Source organism: Mercenaria mercenaria, chromosome 7, assembly GCF_021730395.1.
Source record: "Mercenaria mercenaria strain notata chromosome 7, MADL_Memer_1, whole genome shotgun sequence".
In the NCBI taxonomy this organism is placed as follows: domain Eukaryota; kingdom Metazoa; phylum Mollusca; class Bivalvia; order Venerida; family Veneridae; genus Mercenaria; species Mercenaria mercenaria.
In genome coordinates, this window is record NC_069367.1 from 12,767,943 (window position 1) to 12,784,295 (window position 16,353).

The window sequence follows — 16,353 nt, forward strand, 5'->3', positions numbered from 1 at the left end:
CTTTTTTTCCACCCTTGCCTGAAAAAACAGTAATGAGTTTGTACACTGTTCAGACAATTGTGCTCTGTTGAAATTTAACCAAACACAAGTTTACCTGCATAAACAGAAAGCGTGATATGTCACCATGCGCGGATCCAGTGGGGTGGGGGGGAGGGGACTGGGGGTCCGGACCCCTTCTGGAAAATCTTTAAAAAAGGAAAGAAGACAAGAAGGAAAGAAAATGTTTTTCGAAAAAGGCAACATTAGGACTGCATGTAAAGTATATGCGGCAGCTGCTACATACGACCCCGACATAATTCATATTATTTATGTAAAAGAAACTAAGAATTTTACCTTCAAGAAAGCTTGATTTTATCATTTTTCCCAAATTTAACAGGTTAGTCCATAAAACTGCTCCAGAATGCAAAAAAATGAAGTGCTAAATTCCAAAATTTCCAGGGTGTGGGGGGGGGGGGGGGGGGGGGGGGGAGGGGATCGGACCCCCTCTGAGAAAATTGGCTGTGTCCGTGCATGGTCACTATACCTGTCCAGTACTGGACATTATGGTAAACGCTTCTTTCCTGCACAAATGACAATTTCGCAACTTCTGTCCGGTTTGTACAAATTTCTGGCCGCGATAAACCATTTGACTTGTATACTTATTTGATATCAAAGTCATATTTGTAATACTATATCTTCAATATCCTTACAATAATGGGTACAAATTAAAAAAGAATATTGTTTCATATTCACGTTTGTGAACTTTTTTCAATGAAAAGTACCCATAGTGAAGAATATTTTTTTTAGATTTTGAAAAAATTCTTTCATAGAATTTTTTCCTGTTTTACGTGTGTATAGATAATTGTATTTTGAGTATAAAAAATGGCTAAAAATGTATGGGTCACCAGGCTAAATTTTTTGTTAAGATCGCTAGAATACAACACCTCTTTGGACGGAAAATGGCACACACATTGCCAAATTGATTACATGTATGTCTGCTAGAAGTTAAAAAATAAAATAAAAATTCTTAATTCTTTCTATAATCAAATACTAAGTAATCTGAAAGGTGATATTGTTTTATCAGTACTGAAGTCAATTGTCTTACATTATATGAACAACACTGTCTTTGTACTAAAATGCGATGTGAAAACACAACCACAAAAATCGCAAGATACCTGTCAGGCATGATACTTGTCAATATAACATAAACCAGTATCAACATTTGAGTACCGATAAAAACTTATCAAAAATGTTATTTCATTCAAGATTCCTCATATTTAAGATTGTCTGTCACATATTTCAACAAATGTTGACTTCAGTTCAGATTTCCATAGAAAGTGTCGGCTGCGCAGAAAGATGCGCATAAAAAACTATAGGAATTCCCTTTAACTGTCCCAAAATTTTGTCCTTTATGCTGTCCTTTTTCCGTAATTTAATGTTTATAGAGGATATTTGTTTGTTTTGAGTGAATATGGAATATATCTCACTTCGAAGTCAGATATATTCAATATTCACAAAAAAAAAAAAAAAAAAAAAAAATTTCTTTTTATTTTATGCTAAATTACGTTGAGATGTGCATTTTGCAACCATTTTTTAATCTCAGCGCGTAAACAGACATGACGTCAGACGTGTTGTTACGTAAGAAAGACGCACGCAACCTGAAGTTCCATTTCATTTCCTCTTTTTTTTTTTTTTTTTTTTTGTTGCTGCATAACGTTATGAAATTCTCATTAAGTAAAATAATTTGAATCTTGAAATATACTATGAAGAACAAAGTGCGACTATAACGCTATATCGCTCACAGTGTGAAAATATAGATTTCATATTTTCACAGTGTGAGTGACGAGATATAAAAATATTTAACTGATAGAATACAGTATTTCATTAGTTAGCATAAAATTAAAACACGTACCAGTAAATTAACAATCCGAGGGCTTGACGCAAAACTATTGTATCTTGTTCTTTATTTATATACACTTACAATAGTTTTGCACCAAGCCCTCGAATCATTCTGTAGAGTAATATAAGCTGTTTTCAATTTTCATGTGAAACAACCATTTCTTTTAATGATTTGGTGTTGTTTAATTTTTTTTCTTATACAAAGAGCTAACCATTAATCTAGTATAATGCACATAAAATGTATAACACACAACGGCAAATTTGAGCTATCGGTAATCTGTTACAAAGTATCAGTTTTTCATTTAAGCACCGTTTGCATGTGTATCTGTAACTGCTGCTAGCACTGACTTTCAACTTCTAAAGTCTTTGTCCAAAAGGAACTTCATGGACACATTTCTGAAACTCTATGTCTATGTTCATGCTGGCTCTCTAGGGTCACCTTCCTTTGACATCTACGGACATTCTGCCCAACAGTATGAAAATAAAGCTTTATTTGCCGTGTTTAAGCTTTACATGAAAGCGATACTCAGTGAACCTATCAAATACGTCATTTTGCGCTCTACTAAAAAACTCGACGTTAGTTGGCATGTTTTAAGAGTTGCAAAGTGAAGAAAAGTATAGAACTAGAGAAGTAACTCCTTGTCTGAAATATCTGCAAGTTTGATCTGTGAAAAATTCATAACAGTCTGTTAAAAACAAAACGTGTGTGGAGGGGAGGGGGTGTAGTGGGTGGAGGTGGGCGCATTCTATCTTAATACATTTAAGTGGGTTTTCGCACATTCCTTCCATTGTAATTGATACACAAAACATAGTGACATTTTTTATATATCTGCATCTACCTGTGAGTATTCCTTCTCTTCACCTGATTTATCACTATATAGCTTTTGTCGGAATTGGACAAAATAGCCTTTATCGGAATTTGAAAGATATTCTAATTCCTTCATATAAAAACAGTATATGAGCCGCGCCATGAGAAAACCAACATAATGTGTTTGCGACCAGCATGGATCCATGCTGTTTGCTTTTAAAGCCTATTGCCTATTAACTTAGCGAACAGCATGGATCCTGACCAGACTGCACGGATGCGCAGGCTGGTCTGGATCCATGCTGCTCGCAAAGCCACTATGTTGGTTTTCTCATGGCACGGTTCATATTATGGCCATATTTGTATCCGTATCAAAATAAATATAGTACACATTAAGGCATTTTATGGCTTTAGTTTGAATTTGACTCCCTTGATTGTAATTGTATACAAAATAATGCATTAAAGGTGACAATTTATGTGTCATACGGAGGTGTCGTCTTGTCAGTTCTTTTCAAAGGAATAAAACAAACAAACAAAAAGTTTTGTTGAAACATAAAGTGTAAAATTCTTTATTCTGATTATTATATTCAATATTTTCAAAACAAAACTAAAACGTTCGAAAAGAAAGTAAATAAAATGGCAAGGAAATAAAAAAGAGTAAATCTGGCACAGCATGGAATGTTATGACATTATGTATAATTATAAACATTGTAGGTAAAACTTTTAAAATATATTCCTATAGAATGTTCAAATAGCAAGTAATTTAAAGTAAATAAAACTTGATAAAAAAACGTTAGAGTTGGCTTTTACAATGTATGTACGTACAAGAAATGAACCCTTCCTGTTCTCTGAAAATGTAGTTCCATTCATTTAGACTGTCGTTTACTCAAGCTTTATCTCTTTAACCCTTATAGCTGCTGGCTAAAGTTTCTTGCCTTTGCGACCAGTGCAGACTAAGATCAGCCTGCACTTCCGTGCAGTCTGATCATGGTCTGCACTGGTCGCCATTCAGTCAGTATCTTTTTGGTAAGCATCACTTTTAACATTTAATGGTACCGTCCAAATTGAAAGGTGGACAAGTTCATTTCAGAAATTTAGCAAGATAAGGGTTAATAACTTAAAATCGTTACTTAGTTTCCACAGCTCCTTTAATTTGTTATCCCGAATTAATGTCAGTTCTAAAAATTTTCACAACAACGTAGATGTATTAAAAGGCTTAAAACATTACTTCAAAACTTATATTCAACAAACTGAATTCAGCATTTTTTTTCAACGTTCATCTAAAAGTTTGGTTATTTTAATGTATTTGAACGGTGTCGATGAAAAATTATCTGTTGCTGTAACTTCAAGGAAACATCACAAAGTTTTGCTTTACAAAGGCCTTGCTGTTTCACAGGGCTTTACAATATACCACTTCACATCCGTACACACGCCTGTAGTACAGGCTGTGATTGTACTTCTGTAAAAAAAAAAGAATATGAAATCAAATATCAACATGCTTGCAATTCAGTCTAACAGATGTTAGGAATATTTTGAGCAGTGTATGATATGGCTTTTTGTTGGAAAGAGAATTAATAAATTAATAAATGATTCTTAACGTCATTTCCTTTGAAGGTGTCCTCGGCCGCGGTCTAATTGAGATAAATCACATGTAACCTTTAGACCACTATACATTTCCGACAGTATTTAAATTTACATAACATTTTAAATGTTCAGGATGTCAATATAAGCTCTTAAAATATAAAGTGTGGGAAAATGCTGCAACAAATCTGACAGTTTTCTACAAATAATTATGCCTATATGCCTTTGCAAGTAACTTGTAGATATGAGTTTTATTTTTTCGAACATCTCACCTCTACTTCAAACCTGATATTTTTTAAACAAAACGCGTGCGTTTACATGTGGCATGTAGATGAGTTTTATTTCTACGAGAACCTCACCTCTGCTTCAAAGGTTGCCATACAACAACAGTCTGAAGCCTCCTCTAACGAATCTTCGTTATTACTAGAATCATCTATTGTTAGCTCACAATGATGTTGAGTAACCAGAACTTTTCTTCCGCCGTAAGATATATACACCTCATGCGCCTTAGATAATATACAGGAACAACCATCATACACGGGATGGCAAGTCCACAGCTCCAATAAGAGCACACATACGACGGCAAACAATAATACTGATTGCATGTATTTCATCTGTAAACATAACCATAAAAAGACATGTAGTACTGGTCAATGTGTCTGTGAAATATTATTATTTTTAACTTTTGCCTCTAAGGAAATATTTTTTCTGTTTAATTTTATTGTCTCAAAGGAAAGAATATTTCTCATTGTCTTAATACCTCAATGGAAAGAATATTTTTTATTGTCTTAATACCTCAGTGGAAAGAATATTTCTCATTGTCTTAATCTTAATACCTCAAAGGAAAGAATATTTCTAATTTTCTTCATCTTAATGCCTCAAGAGAAAGTACTTTTCTCATTGTCACAATCTTAATACCTCAAAGGAACTAGTTTTTCTTATTGTCATAATGCCACTACTCTATAGGAAAAGCACTGTTGGCTTCTAATTTGAACAGTGATATATCAAAAATAATTATACAGTATTTACACATACCTTTGATATTTTCTTCACTGCACTGCTTATCTTCCTTTGAAATTATAACAATCGTTTCTAGATTAAAACTGTTCTTGTATTCAAAGACTCCTGTATTTATATTCATTTTCATGCCGGTTGACACATCGCGTGACTTGATTGGTATTTCTAAGTATTCCACATTCTTAGTGAAAAGTCCCTTTTTAATAACGATGAGTCTTAAAGGTCTGTCAAGTCATTTGAAAACCATTTTATTTCATGAAAACTAAAAGTTCACCGTTCCTTTCCATGTACTTTTGAATAAAAAAAAATCCGTTAGAATATGTGATGTAGCCGCATCCGCATTTTTGTAAATATAATCTATATTCAAAATCTTTCAAGTTATATCGGGTACTAATATATATTCGTCCTTCAAAAAAATTTAAATATGTTTTGTAAAAAAAAAATATTATATCCTTTTTCGAAGCTGGGTGTTTGCTCGATACGAGGTATGTAAGAGTACACACATTTTGTTGCATTTAACATTAAAATCAGTTTCCTGGCCATTTTGTTCACTGGATGGAACAACTGCGACGTCATCTAAGGAACGTTCTCTCTGACTATACGCGAACGTTGTCAAAACAGCGGCCCGTTATCACTAAGCAGCGATGACGTAACTTTCGTGCCCTTCTCTTTGCTGTCCATACGAAATGAACGTCATAATTTACAATTGAAAAGAATAGGGCGAATGTAAATGCATGTATTATATATTGCAACAGTGTTGTGCTGCAGTAAAGTCGATGCCAATGGTATACGGCAAAAACGGCTCATTAGGAAATTGGTACAAAGTTCGGTGCTTAGATACAGCTGTAATCTGCAGCAAAACTATGAAAACGAACCAAGATTTGATATCATTAGGTCATTGTCAGAGTCATCATAAGATACAGTATGAAATAAGTTTCAGCAATTTATGCTTTATGTGTCGACGAAGAACCATGCAATATAATAAAGATCGTATCTTTTAAAGCATTTTTCTGGTATCAGAAAATTGACTCGAATCCTTGTAACTGCTGTAATTCACAGCGTTCAGTAGGATTTGAGTATTCATTTAACCATGTGAGTATGCTGCTAGTATGTACGTTCCAAAAGTAGCAGATATTACAATGCCGACGGATTTTCAAGATGTCGACGTACGTCATATTACGTCCAAACAAGACGTCATAAAGAAATTGCAACATTTTTGTTCCTTAACTATTGATGTATTATATACCGAAACGAGTTAAGAGTTACTTATGCTCCCCATTTCCACGACGGTATGGATTCACCACCAAGCAAGGGGGCTATCAGTACGATTTGTATGATATTTTACGTGCGACGTGAGGCGAACCCATGGCAAGAAGTATCTTGATTCTGCCAAACATTTGTAAACTTTATCTTTATGTTACTAGTATGTACCAACATTTATAATTCTAACATAACCGTGTTTAAAAATAGAAAGGAAATATAATGTAAATATAAGAAATTAATTATTTTCGAAGTTCAGGCGAAATGAACGACATAATAGGATCGGGAAATTAAACATAAATCGTGCTTTCATGGGTTTGCCGATCCTATTCTGTCGCTTATTTTGCATGAAAAAAAAATCATTTATTAAATAAACGCGTGTTAAGGAGAATCAAGTGTTGTACAAGCGCGTTCCTTGGCTAAGCTTAATCGCATAACAGCCCTGTAACGCATAACCAATACAAATCTAATAGAAATGGGCGTTATCCGTATGATATCACTAAACCAGCTGAAAAACATGTTTTTTTATATATATTTACAGCTTCATTAGCATACAAAAGGATTGTCACATCTCATAATAAAATGCTAAGATTCTCTAAATAAAGATATGACTGCGGTTTGTTAAAAGTAATCCGGGTAGTCTTCTGAAGTATGGAGACAAACATTGTTTTTATAGACCCCAAGGTATTCAAAAAATTTCAAAATGATATCAACAAATAAGTACGAAGTGCAAACTCAACTATGACTAGTAAAAGGTGTGTAGTATATTAATCAACACTTCTAACGCCCCCTTGGAATTATTTGTATTATCTTTCATATCTATTAAATCTCATGCACATGTGACACCGTCGTTCATATTACTGAAAAATTGTTGAGAAAGACGTTAAACCCGAACACACACATACACACTCATACACATGTTTTTTGCAAAATTGGGCAAAGTACAAATATCATTTTACTCATTTTACGACCACTTTTCATTTAAGATTAAATACGTTCTATATAGCAGTGCTATTAAAATATATCAAATACTAGTGCCTGGTAAGGTCATATAATTTTGTTATCATTTAAAAGTGCATTGACTACTGACAAAGGAAATAAAATTATATGACAAAATTTGTTATAAAAGTTTTATTTTCTTTACTTTATAGTTTTCAATGATACTTCAACAGAAATACAAATATTACAGTGTAAAATGTATCATTCCGCAGTCAAAACATGTCTGTAGTGTTTTTGCCCATTATTTATGGCCATCTTATTTACTAATTCTTGTTCAGCCGACGCAACTCTTTCAAATGATACAAAAACAAAAACAAAAAAAAAACAAAAAACAAACAAATAAAACCCCATGGCATCGGAATTTTATCTATTTGGGGATCGGATACCTTAAAAGAGCAAAAAAAAAAAAAAAACGCACATTAATGTTTTGGTTTCATTGAAAACATTAATGTGCATTTTATCATTTTCATCAACTCCTTCCATAAATTCAACGTTTTATATTCTTTATGTACTAAACATGTGAGAAATTTCATATATGCACTGTAAATGAAATATGAAAGTTAACCCTTAGCCTACTAAATTTCTAAAATGGACAGGTCCATCGTTTAATTTATTCGAACGGATGTTCACTGAAAATGTACTTACTGAATAGCGAGAAGTGCAGATCATGACCAGCCTGAACTGATCGCAAAGCCAGAACCACTTGCCGGCAGCAGGCTGAAGGTTAATTATCATAATACCGAGGGCCGATTATTTTATTGTTAATATATTATAAAATTATGCTTATAAAACAAAGCTGGCCATTTCATGTGAAATAAATTCTGCGAAGTAATTGTTTACTTTTAAAAATGATCTTGAATATCTATACAAAATGTTAGCAATTTTGAAAAGCTTGACACTGACTCACGTACAACCTGGGACCATATTGTTTATCCGTTCTAACAAAACATATTTTAAAATAAACTCAACTTTAGATGTGCACACGATGGTAACTTTATCTTAACAATATATATTTCAGAGCAAGAACGTTTACAGTCAGTTTTTGCCTGTTTCTGAAGCAAACACGTTTTCAAACTTTCAAAATTTGTCAGTTCCTGAATTTAACGTTTTCAGCAAGTATTTGCTTATTTTTGAAACTAAAACGTTTACAGCGGGTACTTTTTCTATTTCCGGAGCAAACACGTCACTCCGTCTTTGCCCATTCCTGAAGCAAAAACGTTTTCTGCCAGTCCTTTCCTATTTCTGAAGCACATTAATTTTCAGCCAGCCTTTGCCTATTTCTGATGCAAACATGTCTTTGCCTGTTATATACATTTTCTTTTAGACTATTGAAATGTATTTAGTTATTGAGACAATGATCGTACCATTCTTTCTTCTGCAGCGATATCTTATAACGAAGAGTAAGTAAACTCGGTGTGAATATACAAAGCCAGTGAATAACTGGAAGGTTTTTAACTCTTACCCTGCTAAATTTCTAAAACGGACTGATCTATCATTCAGTTTGGGAAATACCATTTAATATTTGAATGGATGTTCATCTGAAAAGCGAACAGTGCAGACCATGATCAGCCTGCACGGAAGTGGAAGAGCAGGCTGATCTTGGTCTGTACTGGTCGCAAAGGCAATATAGGCTAAAGGTTAACAAATGGCCGTTACTTACGGTATTTATTTGTAACAGCAGCTCTACATACACAGTTAAGGATATTTTTAGATTCAAATCATATTGTACTTTATTTGTTACGATATTGTTAAAATTAGCATAGTCCTTTGAAGTTTAATATGTGGTTTGTATCAAAACTTCCCCTGCATCATTTAACGCAGGTTGACTAAGCAAAAGTAAAATATATGAAATACTATACCACCGGTTTCATTTAACAGGTAATTTAAATAATAGCTTTAATGCAAATATCCGCACTGCTGAAATTACTTTTGTAATTCAAACCAATCAAGAGTATTTAAAAGTACATCGGTAGAAAGTTGGCAGTACATCCACAGCAGCAGTAGCAGCAGTAGGAAAAGTTTACTACTGATACAGCTAGCAATAATAGCACTTAACTGCTGCTGTTTTCATTATATCAGTTGCAGTTGTAACTGATTCTAACTGCAGGTTGTTACTACCAGCAGCTGAGGTAGACAGTGTTACGGCCAGCGGATAAATGTTATTTAACAGCTATTTATCTGTTTCCATATATAAGTTATATTTTGTCAATCAAAACAACACATTCCAAGTAAATACGCTTTGTAGGTGCATTGTTTCAAAGTAATATTGACTATTGACCACATTCATTTATCTAGGAATCTAGGATTCGCTTTTTGTTTTAATCATATGTATACAGCGATTCTTTAGGACGACACACGTATTAGCTTAGCAAGGTAAAAGTCAATACGACATAGGATTTTAACAATAAAATACAATTTTTAAACAGAACTGTATATATTACTCCCTTTGAAATGATGAAACCCGCTGCAGTTATATCAGTTACGTTTATATGTTAAAATGATGTTTATAAATGTAGTTTTATCAGTTGCCTATATCATGTATATATACTTAATTTTTTACTGTCAGCAGTACAATGTGCCTTACAGCAATTTTATGGTCGTTTCCAGTGGTATAGTAAAGTTTGGAGTAGTTACATCTGTTGCCCATATATCTAACTGTAAGCAGGTTTAGTATGTTTCTACTAGTAAGATTATAATTATTTTATATATATTATTGATAGAAGTAAATATTGTTTCTAATAGAAAATTGATCACTTACTGATACATTTTACTGCCAGCAGTAAAATGATGCTTCAACAATTTCATAAAATTCCAATATATCGAAGGCTGAGCGCGAAACCATACATCTTGTTCTTTCTTTCTTACAGTCACAATGTTCGCGTTCAGCTAAACCATACATCTTGTTCTTTCTTTATATACAGTAACAATTGTTCGCGCTCAGCAAAACCATACATCATGTTCTTTCTTTATATCCAGTCACAATGGTTTGCGCTCAGCTAAACCATACATCTTTTTCTTTCTTTACATACAGTAACAATGGTTCGCGTTCAGCTAAACCATACATCTTTTTCTTTCTTTACATACAGTCACAATGGTTTGCGCTCAGCTAAATCATACATCTTGTTCTCTCTTTATGTACAGTCACAATGGTTTGCGCTCAGCTAAACCATACATCTAGTTCTTTCTTTATATACAATAACAATGGTTTGCGCTCACCCAAACGATACATCTTGTTCTTTCTTTATATGCAGTAACAACTGTTCGCGCTCAGCTAAACCATACATCAAATTCTTTCTTTATACCCAGTCACAATGGTTTGCGCTCAGCTAAACCATATATCTTTTCCTTTCTTTACATAAAGTAACAATGGTTCGCGTTCAGCTAAACAATACATCTTGTTCTCTCTTTATATACAGCCAGAATGGTTTGCGCTCAGCTAAACCATACATCTTTTTTGTTCTTTACATACAGTAACAATGGTCTGCGCTCAGCTAAACCATACATCTTTTTCTTTCTTTACATACACTCACAATGGTTTGTGCTCAGCTAAACCATACATCTTTTTCTTTCTTTACATACAGTCACAATGGTTTGCGCTCAGCTAAACCATATATCTTGTTCTCTCTTTACATACAGTCACAATGGTTTGCGCTCAGCTAAACCATACATCGTTTTCTTTCTTTACATACAGTAATAATGGTTTGCGCTCAGTTAAACCATACATCTTTTTCTCTCTTTATATACAGTCACAATGGTTTGCGCTCAGCTAAACCATACATCATTTTCTTTCTTTACATACAGTCACAATGGTTTGCGCTCAGCTAAACCATACACCTTTTTCTTTCTTTACACACAGTCACAATGGTTCGCGTTCAGCTAAACCATACATGTTATTCCTTCTTTACATACAGTCACAATGGTTTGCGCTCAGCTAAACCATACACCTTTTTCTTTCTTTACACACAGTCACAATGGTTCGCGTTCAGCTAAACCATACATGTTATTCCTTCTTTACATACAGTCACAATGGTTTGCGCTCAGCTAAACCATACACCTTTTTCTTTCTTTACATACAGTCACAATGGTTCGCGCTCAGCTAAACCATACATCTGGTTCTTTCTTTATATACATTCACAACGATTCGCGCTCAGCTAAACCTTATATCTTGTTCTTTCTTGAAAAACAGTCAGAATGTCTTAGAGCTCAGCTAAACCATACATGGTTTTCGTTTAGCTAAACCATGCATGTAATTCTTTCTTTATATTCAGAAACAATGCTTCGCCTTCAGATAAACCATACATCATTTTTCTTTCTTCTTATACAGTCGGAATGGTTCGCGCTCAGCTAAACCATATTTCTAGTTCTTTCTTTACATAGAGTCACGACGGTTCACATTCAGCTTAACTATACATCTAGTTCTTCCTTTATATACAGTCACAATGGTTCGCGTTCAGCTAAACCATACATCTAGTTTCTTCTTTGTGTACTGTCACAGTGGTTTATGTTCAACTTAACTATACATCTTGTTCTTTCTTTATATACAACTGCAATGATTTGCGCTCAGCTAAACCATACATTTAGTTCTTTCTTTATATACTGTCACAGTGGTTCGCGTTCAGCTAAACCATACATCTAGGTCTTTCTTTATATACAGTCACAGTGGTTTCGAGCTCAGCTAAGCCATACATGTAGTTCTTTCTTTATATACAATAGCAATGGTTTCGCGCTCTGCTAAACCATACATCTAGTTCTTTCTTCAAATACAGTCGGAATGGTTCGCGCTCAGCTAAACCATATTTCTAGTTCTTTCTTAACATAGAGTCACAACGGTTCGCATTCAGCTTAACTATACATCTAGTTCTTCCTTTATATACTGTCACAATGGTTCGCGCTCAGCTAAACCATACATCTAGTTCTTTCTTTACATAGAGTCGCAACGGTTCACGTTCAGCTGAACTATACATTTAGTTCTTTCTTTATATACACTCACAATGGTTCGCATTCAGCTAAACCATACATCTGGTTCTTTCTTTATATACAGTCACAATGGTTCGCGTTCAGCTAAACCATGACCATACATCTTGTTCTGTCTTAATATATATTTACAATGGTTTCGCGTGCTCAGCTAAACTATACATCTGGTTCATTCTTTATATACAGTCACAATGTTCCGCGCTCAGCTAACCATACATGTAGTTCTTTCTTTACATAGAGTCACAACCGTTCGCGTTCAGCTGAACTATACATTTAGTTCTTTCTTTATATACACTCACAATGGTTCGCATTCAGCTAAACCATACATCTGGTTCTTTCTTTATATACAGTCACAATGGTTCGCGTTCAGCTAAACCATGACCTGGTTCTTTCTTTATATATTGTTATAATGGTTCGCGTTCAGCTTAACATTACAGCTTGTTTTTTCTTTATATAAAGTTACAATGGTTTGCGTTCAGCTAAATGATACATTTAGTTCTTTCTTTATATAGAGTCACAACGGTTCGCGTTAAGCTAAACCATGCATCTTGATATTGCTTTTTTTAGAGCCACAATGGTTTGCAGTCACCTAAACCATACATGTATTCTTTCTTTATAAATAGCCACAATGGTTCGCGATCAGCTAAACCATACATTTTTTCTTTCTTTATATACAGTCACAATGGTTCGCGTTCAGCTAAACCATACATCTAGTTCCTTCTTTATGTACAGCCACAGTGGTTTGTGTTCAACTTAACTATATATCTTGTTCTTTTTTTATATATACAACTGCAATGATTCCCGCTCAGCTAAACCAAACATTTAGTTCTTTCTTTATATACTGTCACAGTGGTTCACGTTCAGCTAAACCATGACCTGGTTCTTTCTTTATATACTGTCACAGAGGTTCACGTTCAGCTAAACCAAACATTTAGTTCTTTCTTTATATACTGTCACAGTGGTTCACGTTCAGCTAAACCATGACCTGGTTCTTTCTTTATATACTGTCACAGTGGTTCACGTTCAGCTAAACCATGACCTGGTTCTTTCTTTATATACTATCACAGTGGTTCACGTTCAGCTAAACCAAACATTTAGTTCTTTCTTTATATACTGTCACAGTGGTTCACGTTCAGCTAAACCATGACCTGGTTCTTTCTTTATATACTGTCACAGTGGTTCACGTTCAGCTAAACCAAACATTTAGTTCTTTCTTTATATACTGTCACAGTGGTTCACGTTCAGCTAAACCATGACCTGGTTCTTTCTTTATATATTGTCACAGTGGTTCACGTTCAGCTAAACCAAACATTTAGTTCTTTCTTTATATACTGTCACAGTGGTTCACGTTCAGCTAAACCATGACCTGGTTCTTTCTTTATATACTGTCACAGTGGTTCACGTTAAGCTAAACCATGACCTGGTTCTTTCTTTATATACTGTCACAGTGGTTCACTTTCAGCTAAACCAAACATTTAGTTCTTTCTTTTTATACTGTCACAGTGGTTCACGTTCAGCTAAACCATGACCTGGTTCTTTCTTTATATACTGTCACAGTGGTTCACGTTCAGCTAAACCATGACCTGGTTCTTTCTTTATATACTGTCACAGTGGTTCACGTTCAGCTAAACCATGTATCTTGTTCTTTGCTTTTACAGAGTCACAATGGTTTGCGGTCAGCTAAACCATACATTTATTCTTTCTTTATATACAGTTACGATGGTTCGCTTTCAGCTAAACCGTACATCTGTTTTTTTTCTTTATATACAGTCGCAATGGTTCGCGTTCAACTAAACCATACATCTTGTTCTTTCTTTATATTTTCCACAATCGTTCGCGCTCAGTTAACCATACATCTTTCTTTATATAAATTTACAATGGTTTCGCGCTCTGCTAAACCATACATCTTGTTCTTTCTTTATATAAATCAAAGAGCTATAAAAATAAATAGATCGGCAACTTGAAAGGCATATAGAGCAAATCTCGCCAACATCCCGTGACAACTGAATGAGATCTCGTTTACCCGAAGTGAAGCGTTCTCCACGCGCCATTTTGTATGCGAAAGCAATTATTCATCGGTAAATTAATTATCACCGTATGACCACGCTTTTTTTTATGGTAAGAAACGTGTACTTTGTGTCTTAAGACTATTTCACATTAAACTAATGTTGTTTTAGAAGCTAACATGTATTTTAAATGTAGTTTTAAAGGTACAAATTGTAACTCTATGCTCGCCAATGTTTGTTTTTACTAAGATAACGCCAATTCACGCTCTGACACGAGATCACGCGAGATTACAGCCAGTTGCCATTCTGTGTATTTTATACTTCTTTGTATAAATTTACAATGGTTTCGCGCTCTGCTAAACCATACATCTTGTTCTTTCTTTATATAAATTTACAATGGTTTCGCGCTCTGTTAAACCATACATCTTGTTTTTTCTTTATATACGGTCTCAATAATTCGCGCTCAGCTAAACCAAACATCTTGTTCTTTCTTTATATAAATTTACAATGGTTTCGCGCTCTGCTAAACCATACATCTTGTTCTTTCTTTATATAAATTTACAATGGTTTCGCGCGCTCAGCTAAACCATACCTCCTGTTCTTTCTTTATATACTGTCTCAATAATTCGCGCTCAGCTAAACTATACATCTGGTTCTTTCTTTATATACTGTCACAGTGGTTCACGTTCAGCTAAACCATGACCTGGTTCTTTCTTTATATACTGTCACAGTGGTTCACGTTCAGCTAAACCAAACATTTAGATCTTTCTTTATATACTGTCACAGTGGTTCACGTTCAGCTAAACCATGACCTGGTTCTTTCTTTATATACTGTCACAGTGGTTCACGTTCAGCTAAACCATGACCTGGTTCTTTCTTTATATACTGTCACAGTGGTTCACGTTCAGCTAAACCATGTATCTTATTCTTTGCTTTTACAGAGTCACAATGGTTTGCGGTCAACTAAACCATACATTTATTCTTTCTTTATATACAGTTACAATGGTTCGCTTTCAGCTAAACCGTACATCTGTTTTTTCTTTATATACTGTCACAATGGTTTGCGGTCAACTAAACCATACATCTTGTTCTTTCTTTATATACAGTCACAATGGTTCGCATTCAGCTAAACCATATATCTTGTTCTTTCTTTATATACAGTTTCAATGGTTTCGCTCGCAGCTAAATCATATATCTTGGTCTATCTTTATATTCAGTTTCAATGGTTTCGCGTTCAGCTGCCAGCAGTTTTTAATGAGCATTTGTATCCTTTTCCTATATCCTATGTTACTGCCAGATTTTAATTGACATTTTCTAGGAGTTGTTTCATAAATGTTCTCTATATTAACCGATCAGCAGCTGAATCATGTTTGAACTAGCAGTTTAATTACATACTTATATATACTACTTTCATCAGGAAAATGATGTTTCTAATAAAGGAATTATCAGTTCGCATAATCTGCAATAATCGATAATTTTTATTCAACTTAGACAACATTATCTGCTTTTAATGACAAAGATATTACTTTTCATTATAGTTTTTGGGATTTGAGAATATTTAGGGAGAGAATTTTAAATCGCGCGTCGGTGAGAACTTCCTTTATACCAAACAGTGATGACAATACGGTAGTCTGTTGAAATGAAAAAATAAAATACAAAGTCTTTTTTTTATTTAGTAATACTGGACAAACCACTTGCAATAAATATCTCGTATAGGTTTCCTATTTACATCTTTGAAGTGCAGGATGGGGACATGCGTTAATAGAGCCTAACTGAACTTAGTTACACCTCCGAAGAAAAGGGTCGAAGCATGTTCTAACAGGGCACACATTA

General features: G+C 34.3%; 1 long non-coding RNA gene across 1 annotated transcript; it reads right to left on the reverse strand.

The window, feature by feature from the left end:
• Window positions 1-3,248: 3,248 nt before the first annotated feature.
• LOC123555623 (uncharacterized) lies at window positions 3,249-6,638 on the reverse strand. Its single transcript, XR_006687348.2, has 3 exons — window positions 5,300-6,638; window positions 4,624-4,878; window positions 3,249-4,142 (listed from the first exon to the last, which is right to left on the reverse strand). It is a non-coding gene; the product is annotated as an uncharacterized LOC123555623 (long non-coding RNA).
• Between the last annotated feature and the right edge of the window lie 9,715 nt (window positions 6,639-16,353).